Consider the following 23,570-nt stretch of genomic DNA (forward strand, 5'->3'; position numbering starts at 1 on the left):
TTTAAAAACGCAAAGATTAGAAAACTGCAGCAGAAATAAAAATGGGAGTCTCATGAAATCAAAGTTAATAATCCCGCCCAATAAAATGAAGGGGGAAAAAAATCAAGAGGTCACACACACATACACAAAGGCCTCAAAGGTAGCAGCAAACCAAACCAAAGTAATAAGCCATGTCTCCTATCATCATCTATTTTGTTTCAATAAATACTATTTTCTAGGCACCAGGAATATAACTCAATCTGTAGTGGCAGGAAACGCACATATAACATACAGAAATACACCAAACACTATACAAGTCTTAAATATAGTCCTTTATCAAGCTATGAAAATGTTTTTCAAGATTTAGAAATCAGTTGGATATAAATCTTGACGCATATATTCAACAGCACTGAGGCTCTACCCGAGCTTTAAAGAGCCGCAGTGCTCCCCAGGCCACATTTAAAGACAAGAGCCAAGGGAGGGAGAGCCAGCAGCCCCATCCTCCGATGTTACCCTGCCAACCCCACAGGTTCTCCAAGGCCCAACTCCTCCCATTCTAACTACCACATGTACTACCTACTGATCCTTCCCCTCCTTTTAGCCTCTACTGCAAATGGTACGAGGGCCTGACAGAGAACAGAAAACAACAGTATGGAAAACTTTACATTCTTAAAGCTTCATGTTTTTCTTTACTAGTTAGTCCCCCTGCTTCCGACAAGAGTCTATATTGTCGGGAGGGTAAAGGGACATAAATTATATCAATGAACTTGTCCGGCCTTCGGACCTTTAAATATGTCTACCAAACCTGCTCCTTTTTATGAGCAAACTATGGCTGCTACCTTGTTTTTATTCCCTTTGCAACTATTTTGAAAAAAAAAAAAAAAAAAAGAAGTAAATTTTTTAGTCCTCTAAAGGATGCCAAAAACCCTGGCACATGTTCCCACTGTTTCCCCCAAATTTCCTACTTCCACCTCCCCTTACACCCACAAGTTTTTATTCCATGGTTTTAAAGTTTCCAGAAAATTTTCAAGCCTTGCCATGAAGAAACAGTAGTGCTGCCATCAGCATAAGGCTGGGTGTGTATTTGCACAGAGAAGGCAGTAAAAATCAGAATTATGCCAGGCATAAATTTTATAAAAGATGGCAGGAAACCTCAGGCTGGACCTGTTGAGGACAATAAAATAAAAAGCTTTAAAGTGTAACCTTCAATTTCTTCGACTTTATTCCATCTTTTCCACTTTCAGCAAAAAAAGAAACAGGACTAAGAAAAATGAAGTGAATCAAGAATTGAGATTTAGGGAGTTCCCGTCGTGGTGCAGTGGTTAACGAATCCGACTAGGAAACATGAGGTTGTGGGTTTGATCCCTGCCCTTGCGTAGTGGGTTGAGGATCCGGCGTTGCTGTGAACTGTGGTGTAGGTCGCAGACACAGCTTGGATCCCGCATTGCTGTGGCTCTGGCATAGGCCGGTGGCTACAGCTCCAATTGGACCCCTAGCCTAGGAACTGCCATATGCCGCAGGAGCGGCCCTAGAAAAGGCAAAAAGACAAAAAAAAAAAAAAAAAAAAAAAGGACAGCATCCGAGAGGATCTGGGTGAGGGTGGAGAAAGGTGATGAATGAAATAAATTAAGTCAGAGGAGGTTCTCTGCAAATTTTGGCTCTGAAACACCCCATAAGAAATTACCGAATTGAAATTCAAATGACTTGGGTTCAAATTTGGCTACTAATAGCAGTTAAAATTTCTTAGGCACTTGCCATGTGCTAGGTATTACTATTCAAATGGCTCTGTGTGATAAAATAGATAATCTGTAGCTCCCTCCTTACTCTAAATGTCTACGCCTCTATAGGAAGCAGGCCCAGTACAAATTCAAGGAAGGCCCCACAGTCTTCCAATCCAGACCAATAAATTGTCTAATGAGAAATGATGTTCAAGTGACAAAGATGTGACCATTCTATACTATAATAGAATTATAGAGAAATATACAAACAAAAATGTCTTTTTGCCCACCTTTCTGCCAAGCTAGTGAAATAGATTCCTTTTTAAAACGTATTCTGGTGAAATAATGTTTCAGTGCAATAAGCAAAGGACAGCTGTCAAAAATGAGGTCCTTCCAAAGCTATAATTCAAAAAGATACTTGCACCCCTATGTTCATATTAGCACTATTCACAATAGCCAAGACAACCTAAATGCTCATCAAAATATGAATGGATTAAAAAGAGATGGCACACTGTAAATCAACTATAATAAAAAAATTTTTTAAAAGAAGATATGGTACATATGGAATATTACTCTGCCATAAAAAGAACAAAATAATGGCATCTGCAGCAACACAGATGGAACTAGAGATTACCATACTAAGTGAAGTAAGTCAGAAAGAGAAAGATAAATACCATATGATATCACTTATATGTGAAATCTAAAATAGAGCACAAGTGAATCTATCTGCAAAACAGAAACAGACTCACAGACATGGAGAACAGACTTGTGGTTGCCCAGGGGGAGGGGGATGGGGAGAGGGAAAGGGATGGACTAGGAGTTTGGGATTGGTAGATGCAGAGTTTGGGATTGGTAGATGCAAACTATTACATTTAGAATGGATAAGCAATGAGATCCTGCTGTATAAGCAAAGGGACTATATTCAATATCCTGGGATAGATCATGATGAAAGATAATATAAGTAAAAGAATATATGTGTGTGTGTGTGCATATATATATGTACATGTATGACTGAGTCACTGTGCTGTACAGCAGAAATTGGCACAACAATGTTAAGTCAATTATACTTTAAAAAAACTGAGGTCCTTCCTTTTCTTGATATCTTCAATGTCCTATAGGAAGTAACAGAAGATATTAACCCACTATTGGCTTATAAAGCTAAAGGATTTATTATGTTTTAATATTTATATGGTATAAAACTATAAATATATATAACAAATTTAAGTTATCCAAAACTTAGTAAATGAATTTAAAATACACCTCACTCTAATCAACAACCTTATTTTTCCTATAATTAAAGGAACTATCATTTACTGCTTACTACAACTCTGGCCTGAATTCAAAACTGTGAACTCTGAACCCGAAGTCTAGAGCATTTTCTGCTTTTCCATTAGAGCTTGTCTTTCTTATGCAAATACCTGCTCGCAGCATTGAGATCTAGTCCCTCTGAAGTACAGAGCTATATGGAATCTCTAAGACCTGTTTCAACCTCTACAAACTGCCAACTCTATAAACCTGTACTACTGATAAAGTGTTTTTAAAATGGTATCTCTATATAGCATGTCTAGGTATGCAGACAGGTCTGTGTGAGTATACACATTTATTAAGCATCTCTTCCTTAGATCATCAGCATCCTGAGAACAAAGGCTATATTTTTCACTTCTGGTTCTCCCACTGTGGCTGGCACAATGGTGGGCAGAGAACAAACATTCAGTAAGTTGTGCTTGAATTTAAATGACTAAAAAAAGGTTTACAATAGTCCAACAGATTAAGGACAGTGGTATGAACCCTTTGAGGCCCTACAGTTTCCACCTTACCAAAAAGGCATTTCATCATTTCTTAAGATTTCAGTGAAGTGCATAAGGATCATCAGTCTTGCTTATTAAAGTCTCCAGCCCCACACCGAGGCTGATTCATGTGAGCTAAAGAACCTGCATTTTAATTAGCATCCCAGGTTTTTATGATTCAAGGGTCCTGGACCTCATTTTGAAAAACACTGTCCTAAAGGGTTACAGAAGGGATTTTTAACTCCCCACTGAAATAGACAAAAAATATGAAAGGAAGGAAGTAGGAAAGACACTCCGGACTAGTTAATGTAATGCAGTTAAGTGTAAGCTCTAGCCACTAGCAGACCCAAGGGGATGTACACATTGTACAATTCAGTGAATGACAATCATTTCAGGGCCTAAGTGATTGGTGATCCCTGGAGCTGGACAGTTTACAAACTACATGACCCTGAGAATGGGGTCCACTGCAGTTCTCAGCTGTTCTAACATACTGGCCACTGTAACAATGACAGTCCTCAGCTAGTAGCACAGCTCTGAGCACTGTCCTGTATTATGGGAAGCAGAAGGGTGGGATAATTCAAGTCCAAGAGCTGAATCCAAGTTCATGCCACAAGGAATAATAGCACATCCAAAGAGTATACTGGGCTAAACTGCGAGAGTTCCTCATGACAAGGCAATAGAAGTTTAAGGGAGGATGCACTTGCAAAAGTGGGAGAAAAAAAGCTTCCCACAGAAGATAAAACTTGATTAGGGTCCTGAAGGCTGTAGATGATTTAATCAGATAAATCTGAGGGATTTTTTTTTTTCCAGTAAAAAGCAACAATATGAAGAAGGGTTCATTTCTTTTGAAAGGGAATAAGGGTCCAATCTGAACACTTTGGACCAAAGTCCCCTGATGTCACAGAGACATGACAGATCCTGGTCTAAGCATTTACATATGTTGGTATCACTTGCCAGCAGCAAATATTATTATTTTCAAACCCTAAGGTCTTACTTGATACTACATTTGTGGTAAAGAAAAGGTTGCTATGGGAAGAACAGTTTGATTATGGAATTCTGCTTAAAAAACAACAACAAAAAAAATAGACCTTGAGGGTTTTTTTTTAGTCACTTGGTACAATCTCTACAAAATTGATTTTTTACTCTCGTAACTTACACAGGTTTATGTACTCAAATATCGTAAGATGACTAAGCCATTCTAATTGGAAAAGTCAAATGATATGTGCCAGAGGGAAGGAAGATTACTGGTAAAGAGGAAAACTACCTATATTTTCTATAGTCATTTTCATGGATAATCAACTCTTCTTAAGAAATTAAAATATTTCTTAAATTTTGTCGCTCTGGAAAAACCACACTTTTTTTCCAAAAATAATTTCATTAGGTTCATAATCTCTGAATATTTCATCCTGCTCCCATAAGTCACTCTGGGGCACTGAATTTTCTGAAATGCTTCGCCTCTATATTTCCCTGAATGTTCATGAATGGAAACATCCATAAGCCCAGTAGTCACAATGAGTTCTAGAATTTCTCCCCTCACTTTGGGAGACCCTGTAATATCATCGCAAGCTAATATTCTTTTTTCCCTTTAGGAGGCTCAAAGAGCTTTCTCACTTAACATTTGATTGTTTTAAGATTTCTCCATGCCTGTGAGGCAATGAAAGGTAAGAGTACTCCTTCCATCATATAACTAGAAAATCAGAAACTAAATACCAAAGTCATTTTCAAATTCTTTTTCCCCCATTTTTTAAATGTTTTATTGAAGTACAGTTGATTTATGATATTGCGATAATTTCTGCTGTACAACAAAGTGATTCAGTTATACATGCACACACACCCACTTTCTTTTAGATTCTTCTCCCATTCAGATGATCACAGAATAACTGGGTAGAGTTCCTTGTGCTAGGTCCCGACTGGCCAACCACTCCATACACCACATTGTCATATGTCAATCCCAAAACTCCGAGTCTATCTCCCCGCCCTCCCATCCCATACCCTTCTTAACCATAAGTGTGTTTTCAAATTCCGTAAGTCTGTTTCTGCTCTGTAAATAAGTTCATTTGATTCCTTTTTTTTTTTTTTTTTTTTTAGAATCCACATATAAGTGATATCAAATGATGTTCGTCTTTTACTGTCTAACTTCACTTACTAGGATAATCTCTAAGTCCATACATGTTGCTATAAATGGCAGATTTTCAAATTCTGCTCTGTACTCTGTTTCATGGAAAATTCCATGAGCTTTAATTTGAAAGATTCTAGGAGTCATTCTTAGGGCCATCCTATCACGAAATCATCACCATTCTCTGACCTTTCAAAACCTAACTTGCAGTCCTAGTGAGGAAAAGAGGAAAATATTCTAGGCTTTTTGGTTACTTGGTGTCATTTATATATGAACTATAATTCATACCACACCAGAGGATGGCTTTCAAATAAGCATCATTGTCTGATTTATTACTAACTTAAAAAAAAATCAGAAGCAGGGGAGGGATCGATTGGGGGTTTGGGGTTGGCATATGCACACTCTTGTATATGGAGTGGATGGTCAATGAGGACCTGCTATATAGAGGGAACTCTATCCAATATTCTGTGATAATCTACATAGGAAAAGAATCTGAAAAAGAATGGATGTGTGTATGAGTATAACTAAATCACTTCTTTGTACAGCATAAATTATCTCAACATTGTAAATCAACTATACTTAATAAAACTTAAAAAATGAAAAAAAAAAAAAAAAAAAGATCTCTCCTAGTCTAAAGCACAGGGTCTTAAAATTTTACCCCCAGGTTGGGTCATATAGGCAAAGAAGCAAAACTGAATTAGCAATGAAATATTAATGAAGCACTAGATAAATATTTTGGATATTTAAAGTCATATTTTTCTTAGCTCAGCTACTCCTCCTGAAAGTAAAAACAAATTATAATGCTTATCTCTTAAGGTATAATCATTGTTATTTCAGTATGTGCCAAACAAGCTCTGTTTGGAAGGTCTATAGTTCCCACAATATCACCAAATAATGGTGATATTATTAAAAGCAAAACTTCACCAAATAAGCTCAAAGAGCCTTTGAGTTTATTTTGGGACTTTGCTTTCCCCAGAAATGTTTCTAGCCTAAAAGTCCACTACATTTTTTTTAAGATTAAAAAAAGACAATTACAAAATGGCAACTGTTTCTTTCCTAAATATAATCGCAAAAGTCAACTAATTTCCCCTAGTAAGTTTCCTACGCCACACAGTATGGTCATAGCCTCAAAGAGTTGTAATTTTTAAATGCTAGATTGTAGAAGACACGATCCTGTGCATTAAAAGTCCTAAAAGGAATCCATTTTTTAAAAAAACTATTAGAACTAAAAAGTCCATCAATGTTGAAGGAGACAAGAGCAATGTATAAAAATCAACTGTATTTCTATACATTGGAAATGAGCAACTGAAAATGAAATTAAGAAAACAATTCAATTTACAATAGCCTCAAAAAGAATTACTTAGGAAAAAACTTAACAACAGCTATGCAAAACTTATACTCTAAAAACTACAGAAACAGTTGAAAGAAATTGAAAAAGATCTAAATGGAAAGACATTCCATGTTCATGGACTGGAAGACTTAATACTGTTACGATGATAAAACTCCTCCAAAGTAATTAACATGTTCAGTGTAGTTGCTATCAAAAGTCCAGCTGGTTTCTTTGCAGAAACTGACAAGCAGACCCTAAAATTCATACGGAAGTTCAACAAATCCAGAATAACCAAGACAATCTTAAGAAAGAAGAACAAAGTTTTATTTCACATTTACCTCAAAGCTATAGTAATCAAAACTGTGTGGAGTACCCATTTTGGCACAGTGGAAATGAATCTGACTAGTATCCACGAGGATGGGGTTCGATCCTTAGCCTTGCTCAGTGGATCGGGGATCTGGCATTGCCATGAGCTGTGGTGGAGGTCACAGATGCAGCTCAGATCTGGAATTGCCACGGCTGTGGTGTAGGCTGGCAGCTGCAGCTTCAAGCCTGGGAACTTCCATATGCTGCAGGTGTGGCCCTAAAAAGACAAAAAATAAATAAATAAATAAATAAACCCTTACATTTATGGTCAATTTATTTTCAACAAGGGTGACAGTTCAAAAGGGAGAAATTAGTCTAAATGGTGCTGGAACAATTGGATATCTACACGTAAAAGAAGCTGGAACCCTACCTCACACCACAAACAAAAACTAACAAAGATGGAGTTAAGTAAAACCTAAATATAAGAGCTAAAATTATGAAGCTCTTAAAAGAAAACAGAGGCATAAATCTTTGTGACTCTGGATTAGAAAAGTTCCTTTAGATATAATATCAGAAACACAAGCAACAAAAGACAATAATGTATAAATTGAACTTCTTTATAATTCAAAATCTTTGTACTCCAAAGGATATCATCAACAAAGTGAAAAGACAGACTACAGAATGGGAGAAAAATTTTGCAAATCATGTATCTGACAAAGAACTCTGGAATATATAAAGAATTCTTGCAATTCAATAATAAAAAGACAAATCATCCAATTTTAAAATTAGGTAAAGGATTTGAATATTCATTTCTCCAAAAAAGACAAAAGGGTCAATAAGCACATTACAATATGTTCAACATCAAAATGCAAAGGCAAATCAAAAACCCAATGTGATACCACTGCACCCCTACAAGTAGCAAGTGTTGGTGAGGATGGGAAGAAATGCAAAACTCTCATATATTGCTGCTGGGAACATAAAATAGTATAGTCACTTTGGAAAAGTGTGGCAGTTCCTCAAAAACATAAACAGTTACCACATGACCCAGCAATTCTACTTGGGTATAAATCCAAGAATAATGAAAAAACCTACGTTCACATAAAAACTGGTACACAAGTGTTCATAGCAGCATTATTCACAGCAGACAAGAAGTGGAAACAACCAGCATGTCCATTAACAGAAGGATGGATAAACAAAATGTGGTATATCCATGACAATGTGAACTATTCATCAGTTAAAAAGGGATACAGTACTATTACATCCAATGACATGGACAAACCTTGAAAACAATATACTAAGAAGCCAGTCATAAAAGACATGTATGATTCCATTCTTTTGCAATGTCCAGAACAGGCAAATTCATAGAGACAAAAAGTATATTTTTCCTTTGACAAAAAGTGGTTGCTTAGGACTGGAGGGACCAGGGGAAAGTGGCAGTAGGAATGATAATGTATGGGGTTTCTTGTTGGGGATGATGAAGATATTTTAAAACTGAGGATGGTTGCAGAAACATGCAATGGGACTCAAAAACATTGACTGATTCTCTTTAAATGGGTGCATTATATCTCAATAAAGCTGTTTTTAAAAAACATGGGTCTGGCTCCAGGATTAAGATGGCAGAGGAGAGGATGTGAATGTGGAGCTCACCTTCTCCCAAAAACACATCAAAAAAAAAAAAAAATACATGTAGAACAATTTGCACTGAACATCTACTGAATGAATGCTGGCAGAGGACCTCAGCCTTCTGACAAGGCAAGAAAACCTCTATATAACTGGGTAGAACAAAAGGAAATTTAAAAACACAGAACAAAAAGAGAGTAGAAAGAATTCGGGCAGGAGCAGCACTCCAAAGAGGGAGCTATAAAAGAGGAAAGAAATCCACATCCTGGGAAGCCACTTAAGTGGCAGGGAGATCAGCCAGAATGGAGGGGGAGCCTCAGAGCCTCAGAGAAAAGCACAGCAGCCAGTCTGAGGAAGGCAAAGCAGACAGACAGCTGCACACGCAACTAGTACCACCATCCAGAGCACCACCACCTGAGACGCTGGGCAGAGATGTAACTTAGCAGGACACTTTAGGGCTTTCTCAGGGCAGGCTCTTCCCCCATATCCTCTGCTTTTGCTACTCTCAGAAGTATAATGTATCTAATTGAGGTTTATAGGACCTGACCTTTGTGATAGCTACAAGAACAAAGGATTTCTGTACCAAGAAGTTTGCAACAACCAGCCAAGCCTCTCCTGCACCTTGCCTTTAAATATGCCTTGCAAATTTGGTTGGGGGTGGGTCTGGGATATTTTTGGAGCATGAGCCACCCAACTCCTTTCATGACCATGCAACAAACTTTTCTCTGCTCTAAACCCCAGTGTTTGTGGCCTCACTGTGCATCAGGCACATGGACTTGTGCTAACAGGGGCTGGGCACTGAGGCTTAGACTTTGGAGGTCAGTCCTAGGAAGAGGACTAGGGTTTGTTGGCTGGATGCAGACAGCCTGAGGAGTGGTGTGCCATAGCCAAGGGATTGTGGGAGGAAGCCTGGGTCCACCAGAGAAGCAAGTTGCAAGTTGTCATTGTTGGAGAGTGTGAGAGGAGGGTAGGCAGGAAGGCCATAGGAACTTCTTTCTCTGCACACCCAAGAGCTATAGGGGCAGGTACAAAGCTTGGCAATCTCAGACTCCAGAGGTGGGTGGAGCCCACCACCAATGAGGGTCCTATGACTAGGCATCACTCGCTGCCCCAGGGGTTGCTATGATGGAGGACCCTGCAACTGAGTGCTGCCCACTGCCCACACTTCCCATGAACACACACACACCATGCCATTGTTGCTCCCAAGGGACCTCAGTACTGCCCACACCTCCCTGGGAGTCACTGCCACTACTGCAGGTCCTGCAAACAGGTGCAGTCTGCAGCACTCACTTCCCCATGGATTGCCCTCACTACCATGGGCCTAGCAACCATGAACCACATACAGGTGCCATTCATTTCCCCAACTTCCCTGGAAGCATGCACAGGCCAAGCACCTGCACACCCCCCATCAAGAGGATAAAAGTCTGCCCACATTGAGGAAAGAGGCAGCAAGCATTCAAACCCAAAGCAGCCCTCAGGCCAAAAAAACAGTAAACCCACACAAGCTATACAGGGATGCTTCTGCATATAAACAGCCCTCCACGACTACAGTAGATAATTGTTTTCCCTAAACACACAGCATTAAAATATATGTGTATATATATATATATATATATGCAAAATGAAGAGGCACAAGAACTATTCCCAGTTAAAAGAACAGAATTCCCCTGATGGGGCAAACAATGAAACAGACCTCTGCAGTGAAACATCATTTAAAATAGAAGGAGAAATAAAGAATTTTTCAGCCAAGAAAAAACTACAACAGCAATACTAAACCTATCCTAAAAGAAATATTGAAAGGTGTCCTTTAAATAGTAAAGAATTAAGAAGATATAGGATGGAGGAAATAGCAATTTTAAAGCAATCACTTAAATAAGCCAGTATTCAAATTAAAAACAAAACAAAACAAAAACAAAAACCTATTTGTGAAAGTGATGATAAACAAGAGGAACAGCAAAAGGGTAATAAACATGACAATGTAAAAGTGACATCCAAATCATAAAATGTGGGGAAGGAGAGTATGAAAATCTAGACTTTTTTTTTTTTTACAAAGTGTTTGTGCCTATATGACTATCAGTCTAAAGCAAACAGATAAAGGAAGGGGTTAGCATATATGGAAAACAGGGCAACCACAAATCAAAAACACATTCACAAAAACTAAGAAGAAGAGGATATAAGCATAAAATAAAAGGAAATCATCTATCCAAAAAAGAACACAGAATCAACTGAAAAACAAGATTTAAAATGGCAATAAATACATATCTATCAATAATTACCCTTAAATGTCAATGGGCTGAATGTACTAATCAAAGACAGACTGGCAAAGAGTGGCAGACTGGATTAAAAAGCAAGATGCTGCCTCCAAAAGTCCCACCTTAGGGCAAAGGACACACATAGATTGAAAGTGAGGAAATGGAATAGTATATTTCATGCACATGGAAATGACAAGAAAGCAGGAGCTGCAATGCTATCAGACAAAACAGACTTTTTAATTTATTTATTTATTTTATTTATTTATTTTTTTGTCTTTTGTTGTTGTTGTTGTTGTTGCTATTTCTTGGGCCCCTCCCGCGGCATATGGAGGTTCCCAGGCTAGGGGTTGAATCGGAGCTGTAGCCACCGGCCTATGCCAGAGCCACAGCAACGCGGGATCCGAGCCACGTCTGCAACCTACACCACAGCTCACGGCAACGCCGGATCGTTAACCCACTGAGCAAGGGCAGGGACCGAACCCGCAACCTCATGGTTCCTAGTCGGATTCGTTAACCACTGCGCCACGACGGGAACTCCCAAAACAGACTTTAAAATAAAGGCCCTAAAGAAAGACAAAGGACACTCTTTAATGATAAAAGGATCAAAACAAGAAGAGGATTTTACATTTATCAACATATATACCCCTAATACAGGAGCACCCAAAAATATACAACAAATACTAACAGATATGAAAAGAGAAATTTATGTGGAATACAATGAGAGTAGGAGACTTTAACACCACACTCACATCAATGGACAGATCTTTTAGATAGAAAATCAATAAGGCAAAAAATGATCCTAAATGATATAATAGAACAGTTAGACTTAATTGATATTTTCAGGACATTACATCAAAACAAACCAACAAACAACCCAGAATATACATTCTTTTACGTGCACATGGAAAATTTTCTAGGATTGAACACATACTGGGGCACCAAACTAACATCAACAAATTTAAGAGTATGTAAATTATTTCAACCATCTTCTCTGACTGCAATGGCAAGAAACTAGAAATCAACCACAGGAAAAGAAATGAGAAAAACTAACTACATGGAGACCAAACAACATACAAAAAAAAAATGGGTTAATGAGGAAATAAAAAGAAATTTAAAAAATACCTTGAAACAAACAACAATGAAAACAAAACCATACAAAATCTATGGGATACGAGAAAGGAAGTTCTTAAAGAGAAGTTCATAGCAATACAGGTCTTCTTCAAAAAGGAAGAAAAATCTCAAATCAACACCCTAACCTACCACCTAAAAGAATTAGAAAAAGAACAAACAAAACCTAAAGGCAAGCAAAGGAAAGAAATCATACAGAGTAGAGGGGGAATCAATAAAATAGAGATTTAAAAAAGAACAGAAAAAAATCAATGAAACTAAGAGCTGGTTAGTTGAAAGGGTAAACAAAATTGACAATCCTCTGGCCAGACTCACCAAGAAGAGAGAACAAACCCAAATGAACAAAATAAGAAATGAAAAAGGGGAAATCTCAACTGATACAACAGAAATACAAAACAAACAAACAAACAAACCAAAAAAACACTAAGAGAATATTATGAACAATTACATGACAACAAATTTGACAACCTAGAAGAAATAGATAACTCTCCAGAAACATACAGTGCGCCAAAAGTGAATCAAGAAGAACTACATCATTTGAACAGACCAATCACTAGAAATGAAACTGAATATGTAATTTTTAAAAACTCCCTACAAACAAAAGTCCAAGACCAGATGGTTTCACAGGTGAATTCTACCAACCATACATACAAAGAACTTATACAGATAATTTTTAAACTCTTAGAAACAACCGAGGAGGAGGCATTCTATGACTCCACCATCACCCTAACATCAAAACCAGACAAAGGTACCTTCAGGAAAGAAAATCATACTGCAATATCTTTGATGAATATAGATGCAAAAATTCTCAACACAATTGTAGCAAACTGAATCCAAAAACATGTAAAAAAGATCAAACACCATTACCAAGTGGGATTCATTTCACGTTCACAAGAATGGATCTATATACACAAATCAATGTAACACATCACATTAACAGAAGAGAAGTCAAAAATCATAAGATCATCTAAATAGAGGCAGAAAAAGCATTTGACACATCCAACATCGATTCATGATCAACTTTTACCAAAGTGGGTAAAGAGGAAACATATCATAACATAATAAAAGACACTTATGATAAACCCAGAGCCAATATAATAATTGAGAAAAGCTAAAGACTTCTCACTAAAATCTGGAACAAGAAAAGGATGCTCACTTTCACCACTTTCATTCAACATAGTATTGGAAGTCCGAGCCAAAGGAAACATAAAGAAAGAAATAAATATTTAAGAAAAAAGAAAAAAAAAAAAGTAACAAAAAGGAAATAAAAGGTATCCAAATTGGAAGGGAAGAGATAAAATTATCTCATTAGGCAGACGACATGATATTATATTTAGAAAACCCTCCAGGATTCCACGCAAAAACCACTTGAACTGATTGACGAATTCAGCAAAGTAGAATGATTGTGTTTCTGCATTTTAGTAAGGAAGTATTAGAAAATGAATATTAAAAAAATAATTTAAAAAAAATCTCAACTCCAAAATTAAATACCTTGGAATAAATAATAACTATAAAACATTAATAAAGAAAATTAAAGCAGATTCAAGGAAGTAAAAAGATATCCCATGCTCTTGGATTGGAAGACTTATTATCATTATAATGGCCATACTACCCACAGCAATATACAGATTTAATGCAATCCCTATCAATTACCCATGACGTTTTTCACACAACTAGAACAAATAATCCAAAAATTTGTATGGAACCATAAAAGACCCAGAAGTGCCAAAGCAATCCCAAGGAAAACAAACAGAACCAGGGCACAGCTCTCCCAGGCTTCAGACAATATTACAAAGCTACAGTAATCAAAACAGCATGGTACTGATATAAAAACAGACATACAGACCAATGGAACAGAATAAAGAGCCCCAAAACAAACCCAGACACCTACAGTCAATTAATCTTTGTCAAAGAAGGTAAAAATACACAATGGGAAAAGACAGTCTCTTCAGCAAATGGTGCTGGGAAAACTGAACAGTTGCATGTAAGTCAATGAAACTAGAATACACACTCACACCATGTACAAAAATAAACTCAAAATGGCTTAAAGACTTAAACATAAGTCAAGACACCAAAAACTCCTAGAAGGGAATATAGGCAAACATTCCCTGACATAAACTGTGCAAATGTTTTCTTAGGGCAGGCTCCCAAAGCAATAGAAATAAAAACAAAAATAAAGAAATGGGACCTATCAAACTTATAAAACTTTGGCACAGCAAAGGGAACCATAAAAAAAAAAAGGCAACCTATGGAATGAGAGAAAATAGTTGAAATGATACAATCAACAAGGGCTGAGTGTCCAAAACATACAAACAATTCATATAACTCAACAACAACAAAACAACTGAAAAATGGGCAGAAAACCTAAATAGAAATTTCTCCAAAAAAGACATATGGATGGCCAATATCACTTAGTATTAGAGAAATGCAAATCAAAACTACAATGAGGCACCACTTCACACTGATCAGAAGGGCCATCATTAATAAGCCTGCAAATAGCAAATGCTGGAGAGGGTGTGGAGAAAAGGGAAACCTCCTTCACTCCTGGTGGGAATGTAAATTGGTACAACCACTACAGAAGACCGTATGGAGGTACCTCAGATAACTAAATACAGAACTACCACATGATTTGGCAATCCCACTCCTGGGCATATATTTGGACAAAACTTTCATTCAAAAAGATATGCATTCCCTTATGTTCATAACAGCAGCACTATTCACAGTAGCCAAGAGATGGAAACAACCTAAATGTCCATCAACAGATGAATGAATTAGAAGATGTGCTACATATTGGGTGTTAGTGCTTCCATATACAAATGTGGGAGTGGGGGGTGGTGGTACCATTCAGTCCAAAACAGCCTATTGTTTCAGTTGGATGGGCTTGGCAGGGTCATGCATGGCACTCATATGCAAATAAAGGTTGGGTGGCAAGAGCAATCCCAGGACAGAAGCAACAGTGGAGGCCCCATATGGCAGAAGAGGCATGCAGGGATAGGGTAGGTAGCTCTGTCCATACAGACAGCTGGCAATAGGACAGGGCTGCCAGATATGTGGGGCAGGGGAGACAGGATCACAGTCTATGTGATTTGCGGCAATTCCAGGGAAGCATTTCCTCAGAACAGTAGGTAGGAAATAGCAGGGGTTGTGATGTTCTCTGCCCTAGATTCACTTTCTAAAAGGAGCAATTTTTAAAATTAAAAGATACTACACCAAGAGATTGGGGGGGGGGGCGTCAAAACTGAGCGATGTAAGACGGTGTATGATCAGAATGACCATCATCAAAAAGTCTATAGACGATAAACACTGGAGAGGGTATGGAGATAAGGAAACCCTCCCATACTGTTGGTGGGAGTGTAAATTGGTGCAGCCACTTGGACAACAGTATGGAGGTTTGTTACAAAACTGAAAATCGAACTACCATATGATACAGTAATCTCATTTCTGGGCATATATCTGGAGAAAAATTATAATTTAAAAAGATACATGCACCCCAGTGTTCATTGCAGCACTATTTACAATAGCCAAGACATGGAAGCAACCTGAATGTCCATGAACAGAGGAGTGGATAAAGAAGATATAAATGAAATATTAGCCATAAAAAAGAACGAAATAATGCCATTTGCAGCAACATGGATAGACCCTGAGATTATCATAAGTGAAGTCAATCAGACAATGAAAGACAAATATCATACAGTATCACTTATATGGAGAATCTTTAAAAATGATACAAATGAACTTATTTACAAAACAGAAACAGACTCAGACTTTGAAAACAAACTTATGGTTACAAAAGGGAAAAAATGAGAGAATAAATCAGGAGTTTGGGATTAACATATACACACTATACATAAAATAGATAACCAACAAGGACCTAGTATACAGCACAGAGAAATCTATGCAATATTCTATAATAACCTATATGGGAAAAGAATCTGAAAAATAATGGATATTTGTATATGTATATCTGAATAAAAAAAAAGGTGTGCTACATATACATAATGGAATACTACTCAGCCATCAACAACAAATAATGCCATTTGAAGCAACATGGATGCAAATAGAGATTCTCACACTAAGTGAAGAAGTCAGAAAGAGAAAGATAAATGCCAAATGCACTTATATGCAGAATCTAAAATATGGTATAAATGAACCTATCTACAAAAGAGAAACAGACTCAAGAGACATAGAGAACAGACTTGGGGTTGCCAAGGGGGAGGGGGGGTGAAGTGGAATGGATGGGGAGTTGGGGGTTGGTAGATGCAAACTGTTACATTTCGAATGGATAAACAAAAAGGTCCAATCTCCTGGGATAGACCATGATGGAAAATAGTATTAAAAGAATGTGTGTATGTGTGTGTGTGTCTGTGTAAACACATATATATATGACTAAGTCGCTTGCTGTAGAGTAGAGATTGGCACAACAGTGTAAATCAATTATACTTTAATAAAAAATTTAAAAATTAAAATAAAAACCCTGGGCTGTGAAATCTGCTTCTTACCAATGAGTGACATTAGGCAAATTACTTACTCTGACTCCATTCTCTCAATCTATAAAATGGCAATAAAATTTTAAAAAGTATATTATTTTATTAACCCTCTAAGAGGCTGTTCTGTAGCTAAGTGTGCCCAGTATAAAGTTCTAAACATAGTAGGTGATCATTAAAATGATAACATTCCAAAACCTAAAGTCAATTATAATGAAGGCTGTTATCTGGGCACCAAATATTTATGAATGATACAAAACAAAATCAGGCATGGTGTGATTAGAAATATCACAGTTGATACATTTTTCAAAAAGCAATAATTTTCCCCAAATTCTTAAAATCCATCCTCCTTTCAGCACACATATTAAAATTTTGAATGAAAAGTGATCCAAACCTAAGTAATTTTCTATTATGTTTCTGAAAGTATGAAATTAAGAAAGATTAAGAACCTCCACTCTTTACTTTGAAGATCTTTCAGATACTGGAAATATTTAATTGGCAAATTACTTGCACATGCCATTAAGTGGTTAGACTGAATTTGTTTTTACAAATTCTATGGCCTCTTATTCCTTAACCTCCACCACACTATAATCTGAAATCATCAAGGTCTTCACTTATGCAAATTTTAACTTTCTATGTTTTTGTTTCCATACAGAATAACTAAAATTAATGTACTTTAATTTCCAAAAGATTCACTTTTTGAAGCTGCAAATCAAGGAAAATGAGTTTCCCATTAAAATAAAAAAGGTTCATCAAGCTACATTATTTCAAATACTGAACCATAATATCTTTCTCATGGATCCTAAAAATTTCATTAATATAATAAAGACAAAAAGGATGTTTTGGTGAAACCGGAAAGTAATCCATCTCTCTCAGAGGCGAGGGGAGAGTTGCTGAGCAGCGCCCTTTATTGCTGAACAGCTTCACTGGGGTGCTTTTTCTAATGTGTGTGAAATCCTCAGAGAAAGTTGTGGTTTCGCTTGAAGGGAAATAATATTCTGCCCTGCTGATATGGTTAACAACAGCTTATATGGCCATCGTCTTTTAAGCAGAGAGCAAAAGACAAATTGTTGAATTCGTAAGTTAAATAACATAATGGAGTAAGTGGATGCAGACCTAGCCCAACTGCCTCATGCGGCAATACCAAGGTTTGGTTTGCCGTTTCAAACCCTTTTGACAAGTGCCTTTTTATATTAATCACAGTTAAGAGTCTGAAGAGGAAAGAAGTATTCTGGCTACAATTTAGACTTGCTCAAAGAAGTTCCAGGGGGAAAATGGGTGCCATTAAAACAGAGTAAGTACAGAATAAGTACTTCATGGGCTCAGCTCTTCTCATTAAATTGCATTCGCTATAAGCCCCTGTAAATTTTTATTATTATTCTGAACATGTAGGTACAGTGGCAATAAGTATCTTTCACACACACACAGGCAAGCTGAGCTGAATATTATTTTGAAGTCATATATGGTATTGACGCCTGTAGAAACTAGGGCTAATTTAAACTTCTTCCAGTTCTGTTTGTAGAGAGGGATGGGACAACCCTGATTGAGGGTATATTCTAGAAAAGAATATCATCCATCTAGTAGTGCTAAGAAGACAAAGGTGGGCTTCCTACAAAACCAGTCACCTTGCCTTCTCCAGGCCTGTTTCCACATCCATGAAGTAAAGCCATAAATGACACCAGCCATTGTTCAACTGCAGTGTGAACTACGTTCTCTTGGAGCATTTGTTCAAAACACATTCCCAAGCCCCACACCCAAAGATTCTGATTCAGCAGATCTGAGATGGAGCCAGGCAGTCCGCAGGTGTAATGAACACCCCCCCACACACGTGCTATTACAATGAGAACCCATGCTTTGCTTTATGAATAAGACTCCTTCCTATTCTACAATGTGATGGATCTATAAATCCTCAAGATTAATAACACTATTTAAGTCATCATAGTGAATGTTAGTTAACAATGAAAAATGTTAAAGGCTGGCAGCTATTTAACATTTGATATTAATCTTCTATCACATGCATTATCTAAATCAAACAGCCAGAGAGGCCAACGGAGATGTTTTTAATCTATCTGCCAAAAAAAAAAAAAAGTTATTTTCAACTGGATAGAATAAATCATTAGCAGGTTTTCATAAAATCCAAAGTAGGTCAGTGAAAATGATGTTTAGAGGAATAGAGCAGGCTGTGGTCACTCCCCAGATGTGTAAGGTTGCTTTAATCATCTGTTGTGTTCATTGTTGTTAATTTTCCTTACCACTAGAGAGGGACTCAGCAAAAAACTCCAACTCTTGGAAATTTTTTAAGCAGTACAAAGCATACTAATTCATTCCCTACATGCAAGCATAATATCTATATTGTTTAAAACACCAATTTCCTAAGCTAGTTTCCTTAGACGGATGTTATCAAAAATAATTTTCTTGCAAAAGCATTAACATACATTTAACCCTACTTAAATGCTTCAAGAGCAGATTACTACAAATGTACACCCACAGTGATCCCATATTAGTATAAAACTGCTTTATTTCAATTAAAATGTCTAACTATCCACCCCCAACATATACCTAAACTGTAATTTTCTCTGAGAACTTCCAATATGTTCTTGATTTTGTTTCCTTTATCAACCTATCAGAGCAAAAACTGCCTTGCAACTGTTGGAAGAAATCAGTCATTAGCAGTAAGATTACAGCAAATTTTCCAATTTAGAAAAGCTGTATTTTTATCTCCTCTTATACTGAAAGAATAATGGTATAATTTTACTATTTTTAAGTGAGCAGTACAATTTAAAATAGTCAAAGTTTCCCAGGGCTCCAAGATTTAGGATTTACTGTTAGCTTTCTGTCCTCCACACCTTCTTTCCTATTCACAAGTTCTTTTCTCCTTTCATCTTACACACACACACACACACACACACACACACACACACTCACTCGGGGGAGAAGCATCCTACAGGCCTTTCCACCACAGTCTTGTAAAGAACGGTTAACCTTCAGGCAGTAGTTAACTAAGGAGTGGCTTCACATGGTTATTGTGATTTACTCTCCAATTGACATTCCTCCACCTTCTCAACAGGCCTTTCTCTCCCCCTCCCTATTTTAAAAATGGAGTGATGAAATAAAAAAAAGTACAAGATTTTAGCCATTTGAGCATGGATGATTCTCAAATTATCCCACCAACTGGAAGTGCTCTCTGATACCACTATCTTTCAAAATTGAAGCCATTATGGTCAATCGTGCAAATCCGCATTTAGCGCTTCGTAAATAGTGGATTTTTGACCCAATGAACTGGAACAGCTTCTGTACAGCCTCTGGGATCTTAGACAAGACACTCTGTCCCCAGGCACATCACAAGTTTTCATCAATGTTGAGGTTATTTACTCTCAAAACTCACTGCTCTTATTCAATATTCTCATTTTCTACTGGAATGTGTATAAGAAAATACACTTGGGTCCCCCCAAAATATGAAATTAGATCTACACAAGGTAATAACTTTTTCTTACCAAAATAGCGTGTTCTTTTTGTGAAACACCAAAATCAGAATAAATATTAACAAAGAACTTTGCTCAAGTGATGGTTTTTCTGGATTCAACCATTTTTCCTTCAGGTATCATTTCGAATATTTCATTTTCTAAGCATCTTTACAAAGATGATAATAATTTTATTTCCAGTGAACTTTATGGCTAAAGCTTCTTCTAGTCCAAAACCTACATTCCCCTAGCTTTTTATATTTATTATTAAACTTCAGTGCTTACCTTCAAAACTTATTTCCATACTTTTAATTTGAGAACTTGCATCAGAACAACTAAAGTGCATACCACATAATTCCTGTCATCTAGCTTTTTGGTTTTCCCAGAGCAGCCCACTGCACTTTCATCACAGCAGGTGTCCTGCATGAGATCTATGAACTCATGAAGGTTCCCAACTTGCTCAGAGGGCAAGTAAGTCCTTTTGATCCCTTTCGGTTCTCCCACTCGCAAAAGAGGAGGGACTCATCTACTTCCCTGTTTCAAAGAGGCACTGGGAAGCCTACACAAGGATCACGGGCATGTCTACCTCTGGCTTTGCCCCACTCCAATTAATGCAGCAAAACCCATCTTTTCCAAGCATCATTTGGATCCTGTCCCTGTCCTCTAAACAACCCTGTAGTACTCCCCCTCCCCTATCAAATCAAAACACCTGCTCAGAAGCCTGGGGTGAGTGAGCCACATGGGGCCCATGCCCCCAGCACTCACACCTCTTACTTATGCGATAGGCCACAAGGGAAGTCCAACCCATGCGTCTTAAACTACACATTGCAACCAAGGGCCTCCCACTACTAACCTCAGTCTATGCAAAGACCACTTCCCTTTCTCCTCCCACCACTGATTCTGCTCATATCAAATAAAAAAGCCTCCTGGGTAAAGCCTATGAGTGCATTTCAACAAATTACTTGGCCATCTGTGTAACCAAGGCAGCTTTCTATGTATACTGAGAAGACTAATCCCAGTACATTCTTCCTCAAAATTACTGTCCAGTATGGTCATATAAGCCAAATTGTAACTAAAGAATTTGCTCACTGTTCTTTATCTTAATGAAAAATTATTAAATCTCTCTAATGTGTGATACCAGCTGAAACCATGAAGGATGAACCACCAACTTTCTACACTATGAAGGAAGACCATCCTCACAGAGCATGGTACCGCCAGAGGGAGGCAGTGTGGCACAGTGAATAACACTTGGTCATCTGGCTGCTCCCCTGACTCTATGACAGGCAACTCCAGGGCCACAGTCAAGTTACTTAACTTTCCCAAGGCCATTTCCTCATTAAAAAAAAAGAGCATTATAATAGTACAGACCTCCTAGGTTGTGAGGGTTATATAATTAATTATGTATAAAGCACTTATTAGCCCATGGCAAGTATGTAGTAAGTGATTAATAAACTACAAGATAAAAATGACAGTTACTTTCCTTCTCTGAAGAGATTATGTAAAACCAGATGTCTTTGGAGCAGAACAAGCTCAGAAGCTACTTACTACAGGGTCCCTCTTCCTTTACTTTGATCCCCTTTTACCCACAGCCAATGGGGTCTGGAGAACCAAGTCCAGTGTAGGCGTCCATTACCTCTGCCTGGACCCAAGTGACCATCACCTCCAGACTCCGTGGCTCCATCTCTTCCTGCAGCACACAGCCCTATGACATCACCTTGGTGCACAGACTTGTAGATCTGCTTGGATAACTTCCACCCCTCTTCCCCCCTTAGCCTGCTTTACCTTATGGACAGTGACTAACATCATATATATTCTCCATCTGTTTACCGTCTCTCTCCCTAAAACAAAGACTCGCTGCAATAAGGATTCTCGTCCTGTCACTGCTTGTATTTCCAGTCCTACAACATGGTAAGCATTCAACGGACACCCCTTTCTTTACTTATTTTTCTATCTCGCTATCCAGTTAATTAGTCTCAGACACTATTTGCCAATAACTACCAAATTTCTATCTCCCAAATTCCACACTCGTGTATCTCAGTGCCAATTTCACATCCCACTTAGATATCCAATAGACATTAAACTGACACATCCAAGACTGAGCTCCCATTGCCACCCTCAACCCCAACTACCTCAAGCCGGCAGTTCTCCAAGTTATCAGTGGATAACTCCATCCTTCCGGTTGATCTGAGCAAAGACTTTGGCATCATTCCTGCCCCACCTCCCTCCTTCACAGCCCACATCCAATCCATGAGAGAACACTGCTGCTTCTCTCCTCAATATATCCCCAGCCTTACTGGTGTCTAAACCATCATGATTCCTCATTTGGACTGTTACAATAGCTTCCAAACTGTTCTCTTTCTACTCTAAGCCTTTTTATGGTCTGTTCTCAACATAGCAGCCAGAGTGACATTGTTGAAATATAAACCAGATCATTACACTTCTCTGTTTAAAAAAAAAAAAAAAAACACCCTGTAATCGTTTCCCAGTTCACTTACCATCAAAGTCCAAGCCCTAAGCCTGGCCTTCATGGCCTCCTTGAACAGATCTGTTACTTTCCTTAGCTCCTCTCCTACCGGGACCCCCTGCCTCAATTCAATTCACATCCATCAAGTGTTGCTGTTCCTCAAGTGTTCCAGGAACACTCCAGCTTTCCAACCTAGCCAAGGTCATCTTTTTCACCTGGTACAGTTTTCCCTCCTCCATGCTTAACTCATTCAAATGTGTGCTCAAAAGCCACTTTCTCAATGAAGCCAACCAAACTTTATTACACACAAAGAAGAGAACCGTCTTTGTTTCACAGCTCATTGAAAAACCCAAACATCACTATAACCTACCCATTCTACTGTCTTTTTTTTCTTTATTGTTTAATTTTTAAAAAAATAAATGTTATTGGTATATAATTGATTTTAAAAATTGTGTTAGTTTCAGGTGTACAGCAAATTAAATCAGTTATACACATAACATATATCTGCTTCTTTTCAGACTCTTTTCTCACATAGGTTATTACACAGTAGTAAGTAGATTACTCTGTGCTATATAGCAGATCCTTGTTGAGTATCTTAATACCTAGTCTTAATATCATCGACTTGTATAACTTCCTGTTAATAATCTGGTGGAAGAAGGGGTCAGCAAACTACGTTCCACTGGCCACCCGCTGTTTTTACAAATTAAGTTTTATTGGTACACAGCTACCTACATCCATTAACATCGCATCCATGGGAACAGCAGAGTTGAGCAGCTGTGACAGAGACCCTATGGCCCAGAAAGCCCAAAATGTTTAATACCTGGCCCTTTACAGAGAAAGTATGCTGTTCCTGATCCAGCATACACCAAGCTATAGTAATTGAGACAGTGTAGTATTGGTGCAGAATAGACAATTATAAAAGGAC

At 37.8% G+C, this 23,570-nt stretch overlaps 1 protein-coding gene across 8 annotated transcripts in view; it reads right to left on the reverse strand.

The window, feature by feature from the left end:
• Nucleotides 1–23,570, reverse strand: part of SLC25A13 (solute carrier family 25 member 13) — a 524,650-nt gene that overhangs the window by 94,515 nt on the left and 406,565 nt on the right. The gene's annotated exons all lie outside the window — the stretch shown is intronic.

Source organism: Sus scrofa, chromosome 9, assembly GCF_054392235.1.
Source record: "Sus scrofa isolate SSC_HxYL_T2T_F1_AM1 chromosome 9, Sscrofa_HxYL_maternal_Yorkshire_Landrace_v2.0, whole genome shotgun sequence".
Taxonomy (NCBI): Eukaryota; Metazoa; Chordata; class Mammalia; order Artiodactyla; family Suidae; genus Sus; species Sus scrofa.